This window comes from Saimiri boliviensis, chromosome 12, assembly GCF_048565385.1.
Source record: "Saimiri boliviensis isolate mSaiBol1 chromosome 12, mSaiBol1.pri, whole genome shotgun sequence".
NCBI classification, from domain to species: domain Eukaryota; kingdom Metazoa; phylum Chordata; class Mammalia; order Primates; family Cebidae; genus Saimiri; species Saimiri boliviensis.
Window position 1 is genome coordinate 64746047 of NC_133460.1, and position 24903 is coordinate 64770949.

A 24903-nucleotide genomic window follows, 5' to 3' on the forward strand; every position below is an offset into this window, starting at 1 on the left:
CGCTGCACTCTAGCGAATGAGAGAACCTGCTTCTTAAAATACTGTCATGTAGCAAAATATGGGGAAAACAATGAAAAAAAAAATGCCTTTGACTTACTTCATTTCGGCACAAGATATTCAAGCGAAAGCAGTAAAAGGACAAAACGTTTGCCACGAAACCAATTCTTTCCTTTGCGAACCACGAAAGGCCAGGGGAAAGCGCGAACGCAGTCCCAGTCCCTCACTACCACAAATCATGCAGTCGAGTTTCCCACATTCGGGGAAATCGCAGGAGTCAGCACATCCGGAATTCAATGGATCAGCCTCTCCCTGGGAAAACCACCTTCCTCATCATGGTATCTCGCCTGCCAAGTAATTATCAGTACACGCGCCTCCGCCCCGACGCGGCCTCACGCGCCTCGCCCTTTACACGCACGGTCACTTGCCGCGGGCGCCGCACCCCCGGCCCTCCTAGCCCGGACACACAGCTGGGACCCTCGGGGCCGACCCGCGGTCCCGGACTCGCTCCCACGCGGGGAACTCCTCGTCGGGAAGCAGCAGGTGGCCAAGCAGCAGCCCCTGCGCCGCCTCATCTGCATAGAGGCCGCCCCCTCCGTGACGTCATCGCCAGCGCCTCCCCAGGCCCGCCTGCTCCTCCGCCACTCAGCCGAGCGACCCGCGGCCGGAGCCGGCGGGGAAGTGACGTCGGCCTCTCCCTCCCCCCCGCCCCGTCTGTTCTCTCCCAGGGAGGCGGGGCCGCACCGTCCGTGACCGAGCGCGCTGTCGGCGGCCAGCGGAGCCTGCGCGCCCTTCTTCAAATAATGGCTTTTGATTCGCAGACTGGAACGTGTAAGGATTGCAGTGTAAATCGGTTCTTTTCACATACGGTTAAGCTGGAGATGCAGCATTCCGCTTGAAATGGAAAGTCCTCCAATATCACAGAGAACCGTGTCGTTTCAAAAAGCAACCAACCAACAACGAGCACAGAAGAAAACCGCTGCAAACCCTACTGCCTTCGCCTTAATCTAATGTGTGTTTACCTTTAGAGCATACCTTCAGAACAGTGTCTCTGTGATCGGAGTTGAGGAATTCCATTTTTGTTTCTGTCTTACTGTCTTAAGTTCATGCACTATTAAATGAAGTATTAGTAAAATAAGTCTAAGCTCAATTTTACAAAAAACATATTTATGTATGGCCTTTATTGATTTTTCTTCTGCGGGGGCGGGCAGGGGACAGTCTGGCTGGAACATACATTCTTCTCTCTGCAGATACACCAGAAGAACACGACTCCATCGGCGTTGCCCCAATGTTAACAAAAGTGATTTTGAACTTAAGGTGATCAGAAATCGTACATATCTGTACTTTTTCTCTACTGGCGGTATGGTCTAGGATAAGCATGTATGATTTAAAAAGAGAGTAACTTTAAAATGGTTTGGAAGAAAAATATGTACGTGTGTGAATAGTACTTAATTCCAGGTGGTGGAAATATGGGCGCCTGGTTGTCTTCTCCTTTCTGTATCGTTTACATTTTTAAATGGGAAACTCAGTGACCTGGAAGTGAAAGAACAGATTAGCTGTGGAAGGGGTGTGGGGCGGGTGAGAGGAAAATGTGAAGGGGAGGACAAACCCCGCTCTGGCGGGATCGATTTTAAGTTGAAGGTTTCCGAGGGGCGTTTGTTGGGAGAAGAAGGATATGGGGGAGGCAGGAGAATCGTGAAAATATTTAGACGGTGTACTCCCTGTCATACCGTTCCTCCTCCTCTTGTGTTTCTTCAAAAGAAATACACACACTTACATTTCTCTTCAAGCGTATGTGCTGTTTATGGTTGTGGTTGTTGTTGTTGTTGTTGTTGCTGTTGTTGTTGTTTTTTAATTAATGTGACCGGTGGGTTTATCTTGGTGCTGGCCCAGAAAAGTCAATGGAGCTGAGAACAGCCGCTTCCTGCAATAGAGACAGGATCTAACGCATGCAGAGCCAGCTAAGCAACAGGACAGAGGTTCATTACTACTCAAATCTGTCTGCCCCCAAATTCAGATTAGGGTGTTTTTAAAGGACAGTTTGGCCGGCAGAGGGCTAGGGAGCGGGGAAAGCTGATTGGTTGGGTTGGGGATGAAATCACAGGGAGTTGAAGCTTGTCTTCCTGCACTGAGTCAGTCCCTGGGTGGGGGCCACAGGACCAGATGAGCCAGTTCACCTGTCTGGGTGGCACCAGCTAGTTCATTGTCGGGGACTGGTCCGGGACGGCACGTCTGCCAGGGGTCTCTCGACCTGCAAGAGGGTCCCAATACCTGGAAGAGAGAGTGCGCGGAAGAAAGGGAGACAGAAAGCGAAGCGTCTGGAGGGCTGGACAGGCCGTGCCTAAACAGCGAATTTTATTTTTCAAAGGCCAGGAATAAATACACTTTCTTTGCTCTGGTTTACGTCATTGCAAGAGGAAATGCAAATCTACACCTTACATGGCCTATACAATAGAGAAGTCAGATACACAGTCAGTGGTTGTAAAAAGTAACAGAATTTCCTGTGATCACAAAGCTTGTTTACATCCAGACATTATTCCTCCTGGCTGCAGGTATTTCTGGTTTGATCTTGTTTTAGAACTGAGATGTGAAAAGGTTTTCTGATTTTGCTCAGCAGAATATCTTTTAACCAGATTCTCCTTTGTCTGCTCCTGACTCAATTTATCTCAACTCCCCCATTCAGGAGTCTCTGAGTCAGGGATCAAAGCCATCCCGTATGGTGGCATTTGCTTTGCAAATATCCCCACAGTTAAACCATTATCTAGGGTACAAGGCAGTCAGGCAAGTAAAGAAAAGTTTAAAGCTATACTTAAAGAGTCATAAAGATTAAAAGCAGAAACTGGTTGCTGGTAGGGAGTCACTCTGTCTAGCAGCACCGCATAGTTTTAGGCCCAAATGATATCGTGGTTGATATTAGACGCTGATCATCCATCGTTCAGTTTCTTTTTCCGATAGGTCGACTGCCTCCGACAGGAAACTGTGTTTGGGATCAAAGTCACCGTATAGTGAGACCCATACCTTTTGGGGGGTCTCACATGGGAATGTTCCCCACAGTGCATCATAAGGCAGGTTCTGAAAAACACCTTGAACACCAATCTTAGGTTTTATACGAATGATGTTATTATAGGCACAACTGGGGAGCTTAGGAATCGTGTGGCTTCTGGCTGCATGGCTCCTGAGCCATAATTTTCAATCTTGTGGCTAATTTGTTAGCTTTGCTGTGGAGCTCTGATGCTCAAGAAAGGAAGGAGCCTGTCTCAGGAAGGGTCCGTTATCATCTTTGTTTCAGACTTAGACTTGGAAGTAAATTTCTCCCATATTTAGCCTGGCCTATGCCCAGGAATAGCCAAGGGCAGGTTGGAGGTTAGAAGCAAGTGCAGTGCTCAGGGTCACGTAGCCGGGGAAGGAGGATTTGAAAGTAGGAATTTGAACTGAAGGCAGCCTGGCTCCAGAAGGCGTTCTCAGAACCACTGCGTTTATACTGCTCCTGACGAAAGTGCCCTTGCAAAAACTATGACAGTGAGAAAAACCTGACGCAGGACAAGTGTGACTGTCAAAGAAATATGAGCTGAATGACCCTGAGCAGGTTACTTAACATCTCTGCATCCCAGTCCTCTCCTGTGGAAGATGAAGATGATGGTGCGACCTTGGCCTGTAAGGACTAAATAATCACACACACTCATCAGCTGTGCCTGCCATGTGGCACTGTGCATATCAGGAACGGTCACCGAGTGTGGATCTGTTACTCATTTGCATGTTAGCTCTTGTAGTTTCCTGCAGCAATGCGCAAAGTACAGACGTGGTCAGTTACTGGAGCTCATGCCGGTAATCCCAGCACTTTGGGAGGCCAAGGTGGGTGGAGATCCTGAGGTCAGGAATCCGAGACTAGCCTGGCCATCATGGCCAAACTCCGTCTCCACTAAAAATACAAAAATTAGCCCCCCATTGTGGTACATCTGTAATCCCAGCTACTCGAGAGGCTGAGGCAGAAGAATCACTTGAACCAAGGAGGCAGAGGTTGCAGTGAGCTGTGATTGCACCACTATCACTATAGCCTGGGTGATAGAGTGAGACTCCACCTCCAAAACAACAAACAGAAAGAGCAGATGTGATGAAAACCGGTTGTGTTGAAGTCACAGCAGTGATACTTTCCAGTGGCTGCGCACCCTCCCAGGGAGACTTCGGCAGTCCTCTCACCAGCAGTGATCTCCTGGGTGGGAGGTCCCAGGAAGGGCCCTCAATTTTCAGCAGGTTTGACCCTCAAGGAGCATCACCTGAGGTCCAGAGTTCAACACCAGCCTGACCAACATGGAGAAACCCCGTCTCTACTAGAAATACAAAATTAGCTGGGCATGGTGGTGCATGCCTATAATCCCAGCTACCTGGGAGGCTGAGGCAGGAGAATCACTTGAACCCGGGAGGTGGAGGCTGCGGTGAGCCGAGATCACACATTGCCCTTTAGCCTGGGCAACAAGAGTGAAACTCAGCCTCAAAAAAACAAAACAAAACTCTATTTCTCTCTGTGAGGAACTAGGTCTTTATTAGGTCATCTGTTCAGCTCATCCAAAGGGGATTAGTGATTCAGTTTCTTGCTTCAAATCAGCCTCAATAAAATTTTTATAGCTTTAAAGTGGAAGACATTTGAACACTTAGGGGAGGAAATAGGACTTTTCCTCACCCAGACAAGGGTCACTGCTGAGGCCTTTACAGCAAAAGTCAGACCAACAAGAGAACAGCATACCTAGTTATTTAATGTAAGTTTCACATGACGGGAGCGCCTTCCAAAGGAAACGAAGGCGCATGGAAACAACTAAACCTCAGGTTTTTTTCCTTTTTTTCCCCTTTAACAGTAGGTTAGATGAAGAGTGGAGAGTCATAGAAAAGTGTGATGGAATGAAAGGAGTATGATCTAATGGTAATAAACTGGGGAAACATAGCAGGCCTATGTGTTCAGACTCTTTTCTGTGGCCCTGTATCTTCAGACACAACGACGCACCTTTCCTCTGGGTACAGAGAGGGCACCTCTCACATGAGAGCCTTATGATTGGCTTCAGGGAAGAAGGGCAGGGGGAGGGTGACAGTGGCCTTCCTGCTTCTGCTGTTTTCTCAAATTCCTTTAGTATAAAATATTTAAGAGCCCAAGGTGTTATATTTTGGAGTAGTGTGTCCTGAACCCCATCACTCACGTGCTACACAACCCAGAATCTTTGAGGAGTGATACATGTGACTATAAAATATTTCAATGCAAAATACAAACGATGGCTGGGCACGCAGGCCAGCACTTAATCCCAGACTTTGGGAGGCCCAGGCAGGCAGATCATTTGAGTCCAGGAGTTCGAGGCCAGCCTGGCCAACTTGGCAAAACCCCCATCGCTACAAAAGATACACAAATTAGCCGTACACCGTGTGGTACACCTGTGATCCCAGCTACTTGAGGAGGGTGGGCTGAGGATCAACTTAAACAATATCGAAAGTAAAATAAAAAAAAAATTTCCCTTTAGGGCCGGGCGCGGTGGCTCAGCCTGTAATCCTAGCACTTTGGGAGGCCTAGGCTTGTGGATCACGATGTCAAGAGATCGAGACCATCCCGGTCAACATGGTGAAACCCCGTCTCTACTAAAAATACAAGATATTAGCTGGGCATGGTGGCGTGTGCCTGTAATCCCAGCTACTCAGGAGGCTGAGGCAGGAGAATTGCCTGAACCCAGGAGGCGGAGGTAGCGGTGAGCCGAGATCGCGCCATTGCACTCCAGCCTGGGTGGAAACTCCGTCTCAAAAAAAAAAAAAATCCCTTTAAGTTTAGACAGGTGAAGCAGTGGGAATGGAGAAGGAACAAAGAAATCTGTAACGAACTGTGATCAGTTGCTTGTAAACACGAGTGATCTGCATGCACTACACGCTGTCGTGAAAGCCTCACGTGCTGCAGAGCTGGTGGTGAGCAGCAGCAGTGAGGCAGCGTCCCGGCCCCCGCCCTTCTCTCTGGGATAACAACGTTCAATGCGCCTGCTCCTCTTTGGCTGTGCGATTTTCCATCCCAGGCCCTCCAGTCCAGCCTGCAAGGGGAAACGGAGCGTGTGTTTTCGCTCCTGCGTCCACTCCAGGGAGCCAACAAGGCCCCTCTCTCCCACCGCCCACCGCACCTCCCCACACCCTCCAAACTGACCCCTCAAGGACTGTGGCGTTTTTCAGTCCTTTGTAACTGCTGAAAATTCTCATATTTTCAAAATAAAATCAGAGCGATGGTCCTGAGCGCCTGGGGACGTCTTAGCTCCCTCTCGACACCCACTCATGAGCCCCATCCCAAGTGTTCTGCCGCGCAGAAGAAAACATTTTTGCATCTGTCTGGTCCTAAGGCGTCGTCTTCTCCTTGGAGCGGGGTCCTGGCCGGTGGAGGGGGAGCCCCCACCCCGACCGACACTCATCCCTCTGGGCTGCTCAGCCTCCTCTTCCCTGCGGCCCTGCGGGAGTTCCTTCCAGGCTGCGGAGGAGCAGGACCAGGGCTCCCAGTCCGCGAGCTTAAGAGGCCGCTGCGCGGATTTCTCTTTCGGGCTGAGATCTTGGGACCAAAGAATGAGATTTCCAGACTCAGTTTCCAAAGCTTAGTGAAACAGCGACAAAGAGCCCGCAGTAGAGACGTGGGAGCTAGAAATTCGGCATAAAATCAGAATATGAAGAACAGTAAATTATCATTCGGAATAGGATGGGCCATCTGAATAAACAGTGTTACTCCTAAGTTAGGTCTCCAGCCATGGACCCTACACCCAGACGCAATCACCAGTGACTGACTGAGCTAACCCATCACAATTTCAAGCCACCATTCCTTACCAAAGAGACAATGGGTGCCACTTAGAGATTTTCTGGGTGAAAGGCGTCTCCCGGGGTAGGATTGAGGCGAGGCAGCCATTTCAGTGGCGGAGACCTCTCACCCCAAAACCCAGGGTCACGGGGTGGGGCTTCCCGGGTTGCTGGGGCGCTGGCTCTCCCATTGCATGGGGCCAGGAGGCCCGCTCAGGACGGGGACCCTCCAGGCTTGGTGACTCCGACTGGATGTTTCGCAATTTCCCTGTGGACCAGGCCACTGTGAGAACGCAGTTTTGGGGACCCGGTCCCCTGAGGAGGGGATAGGAGAGCGCAAGTGACATCACCGGGGACGCATTTAGAGACGGGAGCAGGAGGGACTGCGGGGACTTGCAGCAGCCCGCGCCCTGCGGGGAACCCTCCTGAGACCCAAACCTTTCCCTCCTCTGACCCAGGACTTGGAACAAAGGGCAAACTTTGGGCAAACGGAATCCACACCCCTTTCACTTTATCCTTGAGGCGGGAGTTTGCATCCTGGATCGCCTTCCTGCTCCCGTGTAAAAGACTGCTTCTGTGCACAGCGCCCGACAAGGTCCCACCGAGATTTGAACTCGGATCGCTGGATTCAGAGTCCAGGGTGCTCACCATTACACCATGGAACCGCCCGTCGGGAGCGACATCGGTGACTGGCCTTTGCAAGTGAATTCTCAGCCTCCAGCGTCACCAGAATGTCCTTCGCGACTGTTTCCTTCTGGACACACAGGACCCGAGGACCTTTCAACTGCAATAGGGGGGTCGCCCCAGACTTGCGTCTCTGCTCTTCCCTTTAGGTTTCTATCTCGGAGAATGTGACTAAGCCCCTTTTGGGATTAGGAACCCGGAAGAGCTATACTTAGGCCTCCGCAAAAGCCGCCAGTTCTCCCAGTCCCAGAGTTTCCTGCCCCGAGGTAAAGATTCTGCCAAGCCCCCTCCCCGCTGGGGTTTCTTTTCTTAGCAACTGCCGTCTTCCCTTTGTGCATGGAGCACTGCGGCCCATTTCCAGAACGGGATTGGGAGTGTGCTGGGGTTTCTGCTCTTCTTCCGCCTTCTCCTCCTCCTCTCTCTCCTCCCGCTTCTCCTCCTCCTGTCATTCCACTTCCAACCCCCCTCCTGCTCCCTGTCTCCCTCACGGCCCCCCACGCCCATTTCCCCAGCCCCCTCCAGCTCTCCATCCTTCCTGCCTCCTCCTCCTCCTCCGCTCCTTCTGGCCACCCTGCCTCCTCCTTCTCGAGGCTCCCACCCTACCCACCACCGACCTCCCACGCAGCCTGCACTCAGAAAAATGCCCACCACGGTCAGAGAGGAAGTGGAGGAGGACGTTTCTAGCCAGGACATTTGGGGGATCTTCACTGGTGAGTGTGAGTACAGCGACACCAACAGAGGCGATGAACGTCAGCCAGTCCTCAAGGCCTGGGCCGGACGGCAGATCCAAGGCCACCCCACACCTGGGGTCCTGTCCCCATTCCAGAAGGCCGAATCCGGTTGCCGAAGTCCGAGGAAACTGACAGCAGCGGGAGCCCTTTTCTTGCACGTCAGTTCCAAGTGGACGGATCACGGTTTGTCCTTTCAGCCACGGCGAGGTCAACACACAGGGATTTGCATCACCCACGACTCAGCCAGTGCCCTGGACGCCTGGCTAGGGCCTGTGCGGAGAAGAGCTCGGCGTGGGCCCGTGTCCACCTAGGCAGAGGCTCCTGGGGATGTGGGCGCTCACCGAGAGATGGCCCCTTCCATCGTCCTGGGGCCGCGTGGAGCCTCCGCACTGCACCTCTCGGCCTTCACACGGGGATGCCGCCAGCTCCGGCTGTTCAGGGCTCCAGTGAGGCCTCCAGGGCTCTGAGTTTTGAATCGTCCTATTTGGTGCCCCAAGAGCCGCCTCCCACAAAGTGAGCAGACGTGAAGAGCCGCCAGATCCAAAAGGCGCAATCATGGAGAGAGATCCAAGATGGCTGATCACTAGCAGCTCGGGATTGTAGCTCCCACTGAAAGCGCAAAGAAGGAGAGGACGCCACACCTTCACATGAATTCTTGTTGCTCACGCACCAGGAGATTCCCAGCGGAGGAGCCCCACGGGTCGCCAGCGCGACTCTTGTGACCGGCGAGGCGGTTTTGCCGGCGCCTCGGAGCGTCGGTTCTCGGTGCAGAGTCGGAAAAGCACCATCAATCTTAACGCTGCTGATTTAGTCGGCGCAGTGGGTTGCTCAGATTTCCGCGCTGAGAATCAGTAAGTTGGACGTCCACTCAGAAACCCAATTACAAAGACGGTAATTATAAAGACCACAGATGGATAAATCTACAACGAAGGGAGGAAAAACGTCAAAAAAGGCTGAGAATACCCAAGATCAGAAGGCCTCTTCCTCAGCTGAGGATCCCAGTTCCTCATCAGCAATGAAACAAGGCTTGATGGAGAACGAGTGGGTTCCAATTACAGAAGCAGGCTTCAAAAGGTGGATAATAAGAAACTTCTCTGAATTAAAAGAACTTGTTATAACACAATCTAAAGAAACTAAGAACTTTGAAAAAAGGTTTGACGAAATGTCAACAAGAATACAAAATTTAGAGAGGAAAATAAGTGAATTGATGGAGCTGAAAAACACAATACGAGAACTACGTGAAGTATGTACAAGTTTTAACAGGCGAATTGATCAAGCAGAAGAAAGGATATCAGAGGTCGAAGATCAACTCAATGAAATAAAACAAGAAGACAAGACGAGAGAAAAAAGGATAAAAAGGAACGAGCAAAGTCTCCAAGAAGTATGGGACTATGTGAAAAGACCTAATCTACGCTTGATAGGTGTACCTGAATGTGACGAAGAGAATGAATCCAAGCTGGAAAATACGCTTCAGGACATTATTCAGGAAAATTTTCCCTGCCTAGTAAGGCAGGATAATATTCAACTCCAGGTAATACAGAGAACACCACAGAGATATTCCTCAAGAAGAGCAACTCCAAGGCACATAATTGTTAGATTCACCAGGGTTGAAATGAAGGAGAAAATACTAAGGGCAGCCAGAGAGAAAGGTCAGGTTACCCACAAAGGGAAGCCTATCAGACTTACAGCAGATCTCTCAGCAGAAACCCTACAAGCCAGAAGAGAGTGGGGGCCAATATTCAACATCCTTAAAGAAAAGAATTTTCAACCCAGAATTTCACATCCAGCCAAGCTAAGCTTCACATGTGAAGGAAAAATAAAGTTTTTTGTGAATAAGCAAGCACTCAGAGATTTCATCACCACCAGGCCTGCTTTGCAAGAGCTTCTGAAAGAACCACTACACATATGAAAGGAACAAACAGTATCAGCCTTTCTAAAAAAATTATCAAAAAGAGCATCAATATAATGAAGAATTTACATCAACTAATGGACAAAATAGCCAGCTAAAGACAGTATTAAACTCACATATATTATTATTAATTCTAAATTTAAATTGACTAAATCCCCCAATCCAAAGACAGGCAATTTGAATAAAAAACCAAAACCCATCAGTATGCTGCATCCAGATCCATCTCACATTCAAGGATACACAAAGACTCTAAACAAGGGATGGAGAAAGATTTACCAACCAAACAGAGAGCTAAAATAAATAAATAAAAAGCAGAAGTTACAATTAAGCAACAAAGATCAAAAGAAGCAAAGAAGGACATTATATAATGATAAAAGGATCAATGCAACAACAAGAAGAGCTAAAGATCCTAAATATATACGCACCCAATACAGGAATACCTAGACATATAGGACTTATAAAGAGACTTAGACTCCCACATAATAATAGTGGGAGACTTCAACATTAATATTAGACAGATCAATGAGACAGAAAATTAACAATGATATTCAGGTCTTGAACTTAGAACTGGAACAAGTAAATGTAATTAACATTTATAGAACTCTCCACTTTAAATACACAAAATATACACTCTTATCAGTACCACATCATATCAATTTAGAAGTTTAAATGAAATCTTGGTTGGCTCCTTGTTTGTTATTCTCTTCCCACATTTTCTTTCATGTCTCCATTATTAAAGACAATTATAGGCATACCCATATTTAGACTGCATTCTAGCCTGGGCAATAAAGCAATACCCCCATCCTCTCTCCCTCTTTCTCTTTCTCTTTCTTCCTCTTCTTAAAAAAAAAAAAATAAATAAGTATTGTAATTTGGATACCAGTCATAAGTCTTCTTCTCGGCCAAAGGCTATTCGCTAAACAGTTTCACCATTTTCATAGACTAGGAATCAGTAGGCCTGGCAACTTCACCAAATAGCTGGGCATTAAAAAAAAAAAAAAATTATCTCTGTTTGAAATAAAATGCACTACAAGTTAACATAACAAGTAAAATACATCATCTTTTGAAAATAGTCTCTTTTTAAAGGAATACTTACTAATTGTAACTTGTAAAACCAAAAGTTCTAATGGTTTTTAAAAACCGGTGTTGAGTGGAAAAGTGTTTCTTTGGTTTGGTAAGTAAGACCTGTGGAGTATCAAAAAAAAAAAAAAAAAAAAAAACAAAAAAAAAAACAAACAACAAAAGGCGCAATCACAAGACATTGCCAGCCAGATAGGGACAGAGTCTCCTCTCTATTGTGATTTAGATTCCAAGGGAAGATGTCATGGTCCCTAAACATCACAGCGTGACCAGGGCATGGCACCCACGGCCTGCAGCGCCCTTACCACTGGTTAGGTGTAGGTTGTTTTACTTAAGCAGGCAAGTGTTCTCTTCTAGATGTTTCCTCAGTGGCTAGATCTGCCTCTCTCTGTCTTCCTCTCTCTCTCTCTCTCTCTGTCTCTCTCTTTCTGTCTCTCTCCCTCTCTCTGTCTCTGTCTCTGTCTCTCTGTCTCTCTCTGTCTCTCTCTGTCTCTGTCTCTCTCTGTCTCTCTGTCTCTCTGTCTCTGTCTCTCTGTCTCTCCCTCTCTCTCCCTACTGCGCCCCCTCATTCTCTACCCACATTTATTTTCTGTTTCCGCTCTGCTGCCCCACTGCCACCTGCTTTCTCCTCTTCAGCTTTCGTGGTTCCTCCCTTGCCTTCCCACTGGCACCCCCAAACTAACGCTGCCGCACTGTCCTGGGTGGGGAGATGCGTGTGGTTGTGGCTGGTGCCCTCCAGACATGTCCAGCGTGGGGAAACATGGAGCAGCTGGCAGTATGATGGTCTGAAAGAATGGCCACTTTCGAAAGCCTTTCACGTCTCTCCATCCAGGATCTGTTGGGACTAGAAAGTTCTGGGCCACAGTGGAGTTCCTGTCCTCCAGGGCGGTGTGGGGGGTTCCTCCTTTCACTGAGCCGTCATGGCGTGGCTATGAAGTGCCAGGCCCTGCTCTGGGATAGGGATATCGTTGTGAGCGAGTCTCAAGTCACGACTGGTGGAGTGGGTCTGGAGCCCACCTCTGCAGGCATCGAGAGGCGTCAGAGAGAAAGGGGCACGGCAGGCTGCGTCCTTCCCAGGTGGCCGCTCACTGGGTCCCGGGGAAGGAGGAGCCAGTGCAAGGAGGGAGGCCCAGTGAGACGGCAAATGGACAACATCAGAGCTGGGGCTGGGGCCCCACCCGCAGTGTCCTTAGCGGAGAAAGGAGAGGTTGGGGAGCAGCTTCTCACCCCGTGCTAACTGTGTTTGATGTTACAGTATCCTTTCTCTGTGCTATAATTAGTCAGCATGTGGCCATGAACGGAAAGGATTGATGGTTTAGGCCCATTCCCGGATATTCTAGTCTTCACCTAAGTTCCCTCCTTCCCTCCTTCCTCCCTCTCTCCCTTTATTCCTTCCTTTTCTTTCTTTCTTTCTTTTTTTTTTTTTTTTTTGGAGAAGGACATCTTGGTTACTTCTAGTTTTTGATGAGAATAAATAAAACTGCTGTAAATATTTGTGTGCAGGTATTTGAGTGAACATAAGTTTTCCTCTATTTGGCTAATTAAACTGCCATTGCGAGATTATGTAGCAAGACTATGTTTAGCTTTTAAAAACAAACAAACAAACAAAATACAAAAAAAAAAACCTCCCAAACCATTTTCCAAAGTGATTGTACCATGTTGCATTTCTACCAACAATCAATGAGAGTTCCTGTAGCTGTTTGTGTGACAGCTTTTGAGATTGTCACTTTCTACAGATTTTAGCCACTCTGATAGGTGAAATCTGTTATCTCATTGTTTTCACAAGCAATTTTCTAATGACAAGTGACTTTGAGTTGCCCTTTCACATACCTCTTGGCTATCTGTATATCTTTTGGGCGAGGTGTTTAGATCTTTTTCCTACTTTTAAATTGGGTTGTTCACTTTCTTATTACTGAGTTTGAAGAGTTCTTTGTTTATTTTGGACACAGGTACTTTATCAGATCTGTGTTTTGCAAGTATTTTCTGCTGATCCTGGGAACCAATGGCCTTTCCAAGATAGGGAAGTAATAGGAGCCAGGAAGCTCTAATCCGGGCGTTGGTGGTCGTGGTGCTGAGAGGGGAGGAGGCAGTGGGGTCTCTTCATGCTCCGTCTGGGTCAAGTAGAAATCCAGATGCTCCAGCCCAGTGAGGTGAGCAAGAGCCTGGGGTTTCGGGTCAAATCTGTTCTCAGGTCCTGGGTTTAACCCGCACTCATTATTCACCTTGGCCAAGTCATTTGCGGTGCTGGTCTTTTCATCTCAGTTCCATCATCTGGGAGACCTGAAAAATCATATCCACATTCAATCTTTGTTGATAACATTAATTATTATACTTTCCAAAGGGCTAATTCAATAAAACTTGCACAATAAATACATGAATAGATGTTACCTAATTCTGTCCTCTTTCTGGTAAATTAGCACTTAGGAAGTGACGTCACATGCATTGTTTCATGTGAAAAAGAGCAACTGTTAGGATCTCTGCTTTCTAGAGACCCTCTTCCTGTTTTCTTAGAAAGTCCCTTTTGCCAGTTTTCTTCATCTCCGTCAACATCCCTTTTTAAGTTCATTTTCCCCTATCAAGCACCTTCAGTAACAACCTATTAGGCACATTCAGTAAAAGTGCAAATCCTGGGCCCACAAGGCCGTCTCCTGACATATCCAGCTTCTTGCTGTTTCCCCCCCTCATTTTGTAACTTTTCTCATGGAAAGTGTACAAATCTGTCTCTTTACGAAACTCCATTTAGTCCATCATCTCCACCCATGTCCACGGCCGTGGCCTCAGTTTCCTTCTCACAGGGATCCACTTCCGCTCGGATTTCCTTAAAACCCTGGTCATGTTCGTCCTTACTCTCCTTCCTGCTCCGTGTCTCCTCCTGGAGGCCCTGGGGCTGCCCGGTGCTCATCTGTCAGGCGGTGCCCTCAGCTGAGGAATGAGGGGAGCCCTGTCCTCAGGAGGCGGGAGGTCATGTGAGATAAGGAGCACCACCTGGGTCTGTGGAGAGGACACAGGGGAGGCGCCCGGTGAGTGTCGGGGGATGCACAGTCCCGGACACGTGCCGTGATAACTTCGAGTATTGAAACTGATTTCTTCACTTGCGTCTCTTTGCTTTCCCATGGATTCCCACACCCCCAGTCAGGACTCAGCCCCTCTGGCTCCAACACTCTCACCTGCTGGCTTTCCCAGGAATCCAGAGCACAGACCAGGCTCCAGGCAGCAGGACAGAGGGCACCCCTGTTGTTTCATTCTCCTTCACCTGGTGACTTCTCCCTGCTGTCTAATAGGGCATTTGTTCCCTACCACGCCTTCTCTCTCTCATTCGTCTATTTTTCTACAATTTTTAAAAATTTCAATGGACCAGATTACAATACTAGTGATTATAAAGTTAATTCAGGCCGGGCGCGGTGGCTCAAGCCTGTAATCCCAGCACTTTGGGAGGCCGAGGCGGGTGGATCACAAGGTCAAGAGATCAAGACCATCCTGGTCAACATGGTGAAACCCCATCTCTACTAAAAATACAAAAAATTAGCTGGGCATGGTGGCGCGTGCCTGTAATCCCAGCTACTCAGGAGGCTGAGACAGGAGAATTGCCTGAACCCAGGAGGCGGAGGTTGCGGTAAGCCGAGATCGTGCCATTGCACTCCAGCCTGGGTAACGAGAGCGAAACTCCGTCTCAAAAAAACAAAACAAAACAAAACAAAACACAAATAAATAAATAAATAAATAAATAATAAAGTTAATTCAATCTCTTCCACATACCTACATGATTTTTTCTTTCAATATATTTTTATATATAAATATAAGCATTTTGGCCGGGCGCAGTGGCTCAAGCTTGTAATCCCAGCACTTTGGGAGGCCGAGGCGGGTGGATCACAAGGTCGGGCGATCGAGACCATCCTGGTCAACATGGTGAAACCCCGTCTCTACTAAAAATACAAAAAAAAATTAGCTGGGCATGGTGGCACGTGCCTGTAATCCCAGCTACTCAGGAGGCTGAGGCAGGAGAATTGCCCGAACCCAGGAGACGGAGGTTGCAGTGAGCCGAGATCGCGCCATTGCACTCCAGCCTGGGTAACAAGAGCGAAACTCCGTCTCAAAAAAAAAAAAAAAATACATAAGCATTTATGTCATTTGTCATATACATTATATATATTTGGCATGTACATTTAATAAAATGTATATATATGCAATATGCATATCGGTATGATAGTTTCATAAATATCCCATGTTTAGTCTTCCCAATTCTTTTCTCTCATATGTGCATTTAGTGTTGATTTTCCTTGTTGTTTAGAATCCCCTCCCTCCCAAAACACAGCCCGGGTTCAGTGCGATTTCCTAGCCTTGGCCTTATCTGCCTGGAAGCTATGTGTGTTTATTAATCCAGTTTCTGGAATGTTTGTCAATTGGGATCACATTTTCCTCCTGGTAATCTTGTCATTACCAGGTGATGTGTGAAAAATCAACAATACAGAAAAGACCAAAATGTCTTTCTTGGCAGGACATGATGCTATGTTTATTTGTCACTTTTACTGAGACTGTCTGTGAAGGTTAATTCTGGGATAATTTGACTGGGCCAGGGGGTGCCCAGGTATTTGGTTAGACATGATTTCTCCCTATGTCTCTGAGGGGGTTTCTGGATGCAATTGACATTTGAATCGGTAAACTGAGTAAAGCAGATTGCCTTCCCCATTGTGCGTGGGCCTCATCCAACCCACAGAAGGTTTCAGTAGAATGAAAGGCTAAGAAAGAAGTCTTTGCGTTTCACTGTCTTTGAGCTGGGACATCAGTCTTCTGCCATGGGCCTTGGACTTGGTGGTGAACTATATTCGACTGTCCTGGGTTTACAGCTTACTCAGTGTAGACCTGGACTTCTCTGCTTCCATGATCACATGAGCCAATGTAAATCTCTCTCTCTCTCTCTCTCTCTCTCTCTCTCGCTCTCTCTCTCTCTCTGTGTGTGTGTGTGTGTGTGTCTGTGTGTGTGTGTGTGTGTGTGTGTCCTGCTCATTTTCTTTCTCTGGAGAACTCAGACTAATATAGTAATATATGCCAGTTGACAGTCTTTGTCTCTATGCTTTTTAAAGGTATAAAATAAATAAATAAAACAAAACCCTGGCGTGTTCACTAAGAAAAACCACAAAAGAAATGAATTCAGACAGGTTTTACACTGAGACATTCAGGTGTGAGGAAAACATGAAAAGTGCTATGCTAGGGAAAGCAAACACTATTGAGAATATCTCACAAACACAAATTACACATCAGCAGGTAGATTTGACCCTCAAGGTGGGCACATTTTATGTTAAGTGCACTTTGGGTGGAGTTTAAGATGAATCTAGGACATTCATGATGGTTGTATCTGTGTGTGTGTGTGTGTGTGTGTGTGTACACATATATATACACACACATATACATATAGATAGATAGATATAGATATAGATATGGAGAGGGAGAGACAGAGAGAGAGAGAGAGAGAGAGAGAGAGAGAGAGAGAGAGAGAGAGTGTATCTTGCTGTCTTGTCCTGGCTGCTCTCCAACTCTGGGCCTCAATGAATCCTCCGGTCTCCCCCTCCCAAAGTGTCCAGATTATAAATGTGAGCCACCTCACCCAGCCCATTTTAATATTTTAAATTTAGTTCAACAATTGTGGAAGACAGTGTGGTAATTTCTCAAGGATCTAGAACCAGAAATACCATTTGACCCAGCAATCCCATTAACTGGGTATAAGCCCAAAGGATCATATATCGTTCTACAATAAAGACACATGCGCACATATGTTTATTGCAGCACTCTTCAATACCAAAGACTTCGAACCAACCCAAATGACCATCAATGATAGAATGGATAATGAAAACGTGGCCCACATACACCATGGAATACTATGTAGCCATAAAAAAGGACGAGTTCATGTCCTTTGTGGGGAATGGATGAAGGTGGAAACCATCATTCTCAGCAAATTAACACAGGAACAGAAAACCAAACACTGCATGTTCTCAGTCATAAGTGCAAGTTGAAAAATGAGGACACATAAACACAGGGAGGGGAACATCACACACCAGGGCCTGCTGGCAGCTGGGGGGCAAGGGGAGAGATAGCATTAGGACAAACACCTAATGTAGATGTTGGGTTGATGGGTGCAGCAAACCACCATAGCACATGTATAGGTTCATGTAATAAACCTGCACGTTCTGCACGTGTATCCCAGAACTCAAAGTATAATAAAGAAAAAGGTTTTAAATTTAAATACACATTCCACAAATTACATAACAAGTTTAGGAAGCCTCCTTTATGCCAGTTTTACAAAAACAGAAATGACGGCACATCGATGACAAGATGTCAAAGTGGCAACATCCTAAAGTAGTGAAAGAGAAAGAAAGTTATTGTGGAATTCTATGCCACAGTGAAAACTCTTTCAAAATTGTGACTGAAGTAAGGACATTCAAAGACATGCACAAAATGAGGCCAGGCGCGGTGACTCAGGCTTGTAATCCCAGCACTTTGGGAAGCAAGGGGATCACTTGAGGTCAGGGAGTCAGAGACCAGCTGGCCAACATGGCAAAGCCTTGCCTCTAGTAAAAATACAAAAATTAGCCAGGTGTGGTGGCACGTACCTATAATCTCAGCTACTCAGGAGGCTTAAGCATGAGAATCACTTGAACCCAGGAGATGGAGGTTGCAGCGAGCTGAGGTCATGCCACTGCACCTGAGCCTGGACGATGGAGCAAAACTCCATCTAAAAAAAAATACAAATAGGGAAACCCATTTGGGACCCTTCTTCTTCACGAGGGAGCGTTTCTCTTTCTTTCACCTGTTAAATTTCTGCTCTTAAAGGAAAACAAAAACGCAAATAAAAATAAAGACATACAAATATATGAAAGCATTCACTGACCCACACTACAAGAAATGTTAAAGGAGTCGTCTAGGCCTCAGATAAGGATACCAGAGAGAAAGCTGGACCTCCACAAAGAAATACAGATGACTGAAAATCACTATGTGGGTACTTCCATGTCGGGGTTTATAACATGTCTAAAATCAAATTGCATGACACTAGCACAAAGGCCAGAAGGGGAGGTACAATGTCACCTGATGGCAGCCTGATGAAGATGTAGTCTAGAAACCGGAAAGCCATCACTGACACAACAAAAGAAAGAATTACAGCTAATAAGCCAAAAAAGGAAAGACAATGGACTGATATAAAAGCCATGTGCTCACTCTGCTGGAACCACTGCTCTCCGGGCCTCTCCCTATAGAAACACACCGGTGGCCAGTGACAAGTGAACAAGATTGATGACGGCAGCATTGTTTGTAATCCTAAAGTAATAGAACCAACGCAATTTCAAACATAATGGAAAACGCTTTATTTAACAAACACGGACGATCGAACAAACAGTGGAAGGAAGTCCTTTTGCCTAAAGGAACGCAGAGGGTCAGGAGATGCTACTCCTGCATGGATTTCAGGGTTTCCAGATGCCTACTTTTCAGGCTAGTTCTTCTGGAAGATCTTATTCTTGGGGAGCTACAGGTTCTCGCATTTGGGCTCTTCCAGGTTCTGTCTCCGTTTTCCCCTCAATTCCTCCCCATTCTGCTGCAATTAAAAAATTAAACCTCACCGCCAGCGCCTCTGCACGAGCCTTTTAGGCGGTCTGGATGTCTGGTTCACCGCTCCCCGGCTTCTTTCCCGGCTTTTCCCTTTCCTCGCTTGTCCGGTCCCCGGACCCGACCCCAGCCCAGCTGCGCCCTCGGCTCCACCGCGCAGAAGGTGCCCTGGAGGCCCTGCCCTTTGCTCACCCCGCGGAGCGCCGAGAAATCAACCTGAATAAACGCTTTGTAAACGGAATTTCCATGGAAAAATCTCTCATGATTGCCATTCTCAAGGCTCTTCAAAGGGCTAAAAGCTAAAGGCGACGATGGAGTCATTGGGCAAGTCCTAGTCGTGCGCCCTGCTGAGTGCAGGACCCTGCGCCCCGCCAGGGGACCCACGAGCGACCCTCACCCCATCCCTGCCCTGGCGGGGCCCCGTGCGGAACACAGGATCGGGAGACGGCAGCGGAAGCGACTGCGCAGGGTGGGCAGAGGGTCCCTCACTGGGTGAAGTCGGCGCAGAGAACGGGAAGAGCCATCCCGGGAGCCGGTCGGGCGCTCAGCGTCCCTTCCACCCCCAGGTGCCTCCGCCCGGGTCGCGGACGGGGCGTTTCCGGGGCCTTGTGAAGCAGCGGCGGGGCAGGACCAGCGAAGGCCATTCCGCTGTCCTCTGACTTCAGAATCTCCCAACGCGTGGGTGTCCTAAGGAAGCAGCGGACTCGCTGCTCCGATCTCTCCGAGCCTCGCTAGCCGTCCTGCCCAGGCAGCCCTTAGTGTGGAAGGGATGCGGGACCTTTGGTGAGTGGCCCTACCCATCGCACTCGGGGGAACCGGCAGCACCTGTCTCTGTGGCGCAATCGGTTAGCGCGTCCGGCTGTTAACCGAAAGGCTGGTGGTTCGAGCCCACCCAGGGACGCCTCCTCTACCTTTTAAAGCGTTCATGTATAGATCAATTCTGACAGAGCATCACCTGAAATGTCAGGTTGTCTTGTGCCTGTGTACAAGAAACAGAGACCAAATGAGTCCCTCTGGTGCGATAAAATCCTCATGCTGCCCCTCATAGGCTTGGATGGGTTATAGACCAGCCTCAATGTTTTTCATTTTTAACAGGAAGCTTAGAGAGGTGTCCTATCCCCAGGATGTGCCTGGATTTACATAATGTGACCAGTAGAATCATTTATCATCTCCATAATCCTCTCCATCATTTTTGAAAACAGCATTTCCCCCCTCAGTTTGTGCATGATTTATTTAACCCTTTTCAAAATGTGTTGGAAATGAGGTTGGCCTCGTGGTTTTAGGATTTCCAAGAATCCTGCAGTGATCATTCTAGCACGCATCTCTTTGGCTACTAATATTCCTATAGTGTAGAGGACTGGATGTGCCACTGCCATATTACAGGCTTTTTAATTTTAATTTTTAGTTTTTGTGGCAGGGTCTCATTCTGTCTCTCAGGCTGGAGTGCAGTGGCCCCATCACATGACACTGCAGCCTCGACTTCCCAGGCTCAAGCGATCCTTCCATCACTCAGCCTTCCCAGTAGTTGGGACTACAGTCGTGGGCCATCATGGTCTGCTGATTTTTGTGTGTTTTGTAGAGAAGAGATTTCACCATGTGGCACAGGCTGGTCTCCTAATCTTAATCGAAGTTAATACGAGCACACTTCCGTCTGTGTGGGTTATACTGGGCTGAAGCAGCTCCGAGGCCTCACAAAGTGCCAGGATTTACTGGCATGAGCCACTGCATCGGGCCTTGTATAACGCCTGTAACTTCAGCAAATTTAACAAATTTGTCTTCTGCGGGAGGGGTACCAAATCATATTCCAATTTATTTCTCAACTCTGATACTGTCCCTTTCTTCATTTACTTGCTGGCACAACAAACTTTCTTATCCCTCCCCATCTTTTTTTTAGAGTAGGTGTCACTCTGTCACCCAGTGTGGAGTGCAGTGGTGTGATCTCAGCTCACTGCAACCTCCACCCCCTGGGCTCCAGCGATCCTCACACCTCAGCCTCCACAGTAGCTGGATCTACTGGCATGCACGAGCACCTTCTTTTTTTTTTTTTTTTTTTTTGGTAGAGATAGGGTCTCGCTTTGTTGCCCATGTTGGTCTCTAACTCCTGGGCTCAACAGATCCATCTGCCTTGGTCTCCCAAACTGCTGGGATTTCAGGTGTGAGCCACCACCCTTGGCCATGTGCCCAGGATATTCTAATAAGGGGCTAGGTGGCTTCATTTGGGATGATACAACAGAAGGACATGGAGGACATTACACACAGATATTCTGTGGCACAGGATGGATAGGTAAACTTCTAAGACATTTCATTTGATTTTTGAGACAAGGTCTTGCGCTGTTGCCAAGGCAGCCGTGCAGTGGCACAGTCATAGTGGAGCATGATCACGGTTCACTGCAGCCTCAACCTCCCCGGGCTCAGGAGATCCTCCCACCTCAGCCTCTTGAGTAGCTGGGACTACCAGCATACACCAATGCTGGCTGGCTAATTTTTGTATCTTTTTGTAGAGACGGGGTTTCACCATGTTGCCGGGGCTGCTCTCCAACTGAGCTCAAGCAATCCACCTGCCTCAGGCTCTCAAAGTGCTGGTATTACAGTTGTGAGTCACTGTGCCCAGCTTGTAATTGTTTCCTGTGGTGACCAAGTCACATGGGTCCAGAGAAGACAGGGCCACAGTGACCTCTTGGATAGTCTTCCGCCAAGTCATTTATGCAAAGGAGCAAAATCACAATGGTCTCAGATATTTTTTTCTCCTTTCGATTCCTCTTTTCTTTCTAAATTTTGATTTGACTTTTATTTGCTGAAAGCAATCTAATGCCAGCTCTCTCTTCTATATTAATGAAGAATTAACACGCAGGTAAGTTTCTCTGAGTTATTCCCTGACTGATTTCTTTCAGAGCCTATGTCCATAAAAATCAGCCCATCTGAGAAACATCATTGGAGCCAACAGAATCCTGCACCTGACAGGCCCCTGTTACAGACCTGGATCCTTAGCGCTACTGGCTCTCGTTCCATTTCCCACTGCTCAGCACACAGAAAGCCAATCATTGAGACACTGAGTATTGCTGAGGAAGAAGCTACTTGGGACGCTGAGGTAGGAGAATGGCTTGAACCCGGGAGGCAGAGGTTGTGGTGAGCCGAGATGGAGCCATTGCATTCCAGCCTGGCCGACAGAGTGAGACTCTGTCTCAAAAGAGAGAGAAAAAGAGAATACAATGGTGTAACCATTCTAAAATACTGCCTGATAGTTTCCAATACAGTGAAAAACACACCTACTTCCTGACCCAGCCATTCCATTACAAGGCTTATACTCAACAGAAATGAAGGCACAGGTCCATAAAAAGGCCCATTGTGGAATATTTGTAAACAGCTTTTTCACAATTGCCAAGAGTAGAAATAGTCCAATTGTCCATCATCTGTAGTGTATTCACAGGTTAGAATGCACTCATCAATAACACCAAAAACCTGAGATTCATGCCATATAATGGAAGCATCTCATAACCACTGTTGCATTAAAAAAAAAAAAAAAACCAAACAGGCAAAATCAGTATACTCCATTACATGATTTCAAAAAGAAGCAAAAGTAAATCACAGAGATAGAAATCAGAAGGGTGACTGCCTAAGTGGGGATGGGGTGAGGATTGACTGGAAGGGGCTCTAACGACTTTTTGGGCTGGTGACAATGTCCCATAACTTGATTAAGGTGATAGTTTCTTTTGTCAAAATACACTGGGCCTCGAAGTTAGGATTAGCACACTTTGGTCTGTGTGGATTATACCTCAGTCATTTACTGATAGCAAATAAAGAAGTACAAACAAAATTAAAAATTGGGGTTGGGGAATGTCATTAAGTTTCAGTTTTATTATATTCTTTAGGTTTCACTTAAAATACCCGGTTGGAATTGAACTCTCGTCTTCTCTTGTTCATTTCTGTTTTGGCCTAAAAAGACCCTAAGGATGTTTGAAATATCTGAGCTAAAGAAACAGGCGTGGCCACATCATGTCATCAGTAAAAGATTCCAATAAGGCTGACTGAGAGAGAGCTCCTCAGCTTTTGAATATTGCCCTTAATCAGAGAGGAGGCAAAAGTCTAGCCTTTCAGGATGACGGACCCAGCATGCAGGTTACGGGTTGCTTCTGTTTCTGCCGCTACAGAGAGCTCTGAAGCCACAGGAAAGTTGTAACCTCTCTGGTCACAGGTAAACCGCGCAGCCCAGGCTGAGCTTGGAGGCTAACGGGAAAGAAGAGCCCTACACCCTAGAAGGGACACTGCAGTGACTCCGATTTGAGCCGAGTTTGCTGCGGCCACAGCACCGAGTAGCAACCACGATGCGAGCAGGGCGAGCCCCAGAATCGGACGCGGACCGACTCTCTTTAAACTGAATGTAGGGCTGCTTCCGTTTTGGAGATCAAAGGGTCCGCATAGATTTCGTTTTTTCTTGGTGTCTCTTCATTTTTCCCCACTCTGCTACGATAAGCAAACAAACAAACAAACAAAAAACAAAACACTTGTCATCTCTCCCTGGTGCAGTCCTCACCGCTGCACAAAGCGACTGCGAAGTTTTGACTCCCGGGTCCCGACTCTACCGACTACCGGCCCTCCTCCTGGCCATTCCCTGTGGGACCCACCCCCTGCCCAGCTCCCAGCCTCCTGCCCCAGGCACGCACCCCAAATCAGCGCGGCTGAGCCCCTCAGCTCCACCTCGCCAAGTGGTAAGAGAGGGGCAGGACCCTTTTCTTGCCTGGCCCCTAGAGGACCTCACCCCTTGCCCTCTCCTGGGGGTGCGGAGAAATCAATCGGAATCAACGCTTTTCAAAAAGAACTTACTTCCCCTTCGCGACCAGTCTGGGCGAAATCCTGTCTGTACAAAAAATACAAAGTTAGCCGGCATGGTGGCGCGCCTGTTGTCCCAGCTATCTGGGGGCTGAGGCAAGGAGATGGCTTGGCCCCGGGAAGTGGAGGCTGGTGGAGGCTGCAGTGAGCCGAGTTTGCACCACTGCACTCCAGCCTGGGCGACCGAGTGAGACTCTGTCAACAAACAAAACAAAATAAAACTTCCCCGTGGAAAAACAGTGCGTGATTTCTATTTTCAGGATTCTTCAAAGGGCTGAAAGCAAAAGGCGACGACGGATTCGTTCGACAAGTCCTCGCCGTGGGCCCTGGTGAGTGCCAGACCCTGCTCCTCCCGAGAAGACCCACCAGCGACCCTCACCCCATCTCTGCCCTGGTGGAGCCCGCGATCGGGGCACAGGATCCGAAGACGGCAGCGGCAGCTCCGCAGCGCCCCGAAAGCCACTGAGCAGCCTGGGCACAGGCTCCCTCACTAGGTGAAGGCGGAGCAAGGGACGGGAAGAGCCATCCCGGGAGCCCGCCGCGCGTTCAGCTTCGCCTGGGCCACCAGGCGGCTCGGGCAGGTTTCGGATGGGGGCGTTTCCGGGGACTTTTGAAGCAGGCCAGGGGCAGGGTGGGTGAAGGCCATTCGACTGTCCTGGCCTCAGAATCTCCCAACGCGCCGGTGTTCAACGTGACCAGAGCGACTCACCGCCCTCTAATGTCTCCGGTTTTCCAAGGCCTCCTCAGTCATCCTGAGGACAGAAGGGCTGGGGGCAGTTTGGTGAGTGCGCCCTGCCTACAGCATCCTGTAGAATCGGTAGTCACGGTCTCTGTGGCGCAATGGGTTAGCGCGTTTGGCTGGACTAGTGTGGTGATGGAGGAGACAGAGGAGGACAGACTCAAGAAAAATTTGCAAGGTGAAAACCAGTAGGATTTGCTGATGGATGGAATACAGGAGGGGAGAGGTAGATTATTAGGGCTATATCTTACTTTTCTTATACAAGATGGATTCAATTGCAATGACATTGTTAATTGAAATTGACTTTAAATAATGGCACGACCTAAAGTTACGCAAACATTTGCCTTGGATAAAATGTCAAGTTTTTAAAGTTTTTAGCTGGGTGGACAGCATGGCTTGACTTCCTATCTCTTGGTATCTCTTAATGTTGTTAAAGAAAAGTTTTTCTCCTCTGAGAGGCTTATTTCAGTGGAAGTCCATCTGCAAAATCTGTTCTAAATTTAAATCAGAAAATAACTACGTGTCCTTGACATGCTCATTATTGTTTTTGA

At 47.9% G+C, this 24903-nt stretch overlaps 2 non-coding genes and 1 pseudogene across 2 annotated transcripts; all 3 read right to left on the minus strand.

Moving 5' to 3' along the window:
• Positions 1–189: 189 nt before the first annotated feature.
• LOC120363093 (U1 spliceosomal RNA) lies at positions 190–359 on the minus strand. Its single transcript, XR_005578792.2, has one exon. It is a non-coding gene; the product is annotated as a U1 spliceosomal RNA (small nuclear RNA).
• A 7026-nt stretch (positions 360–7385) lies between these two features.
• Positions 7386–7457, minus strand: TRNAQ-CUG (transfer RNA glutamine (anticodon CUG)). The gene has a single exon. It is a non-coding gene; the product is annotated as a tRNA-Gln (tRNA).
• Positions 7458–22869: 15412 nt separating this feature from the next.
• On the minus strand, positions 22870–24259 carry LOC141580515 (uncharacterized; annotated as a pseudogene).
• Between the last annotated feature and the right edge of the window lie 644 nt (positions 24260–24903).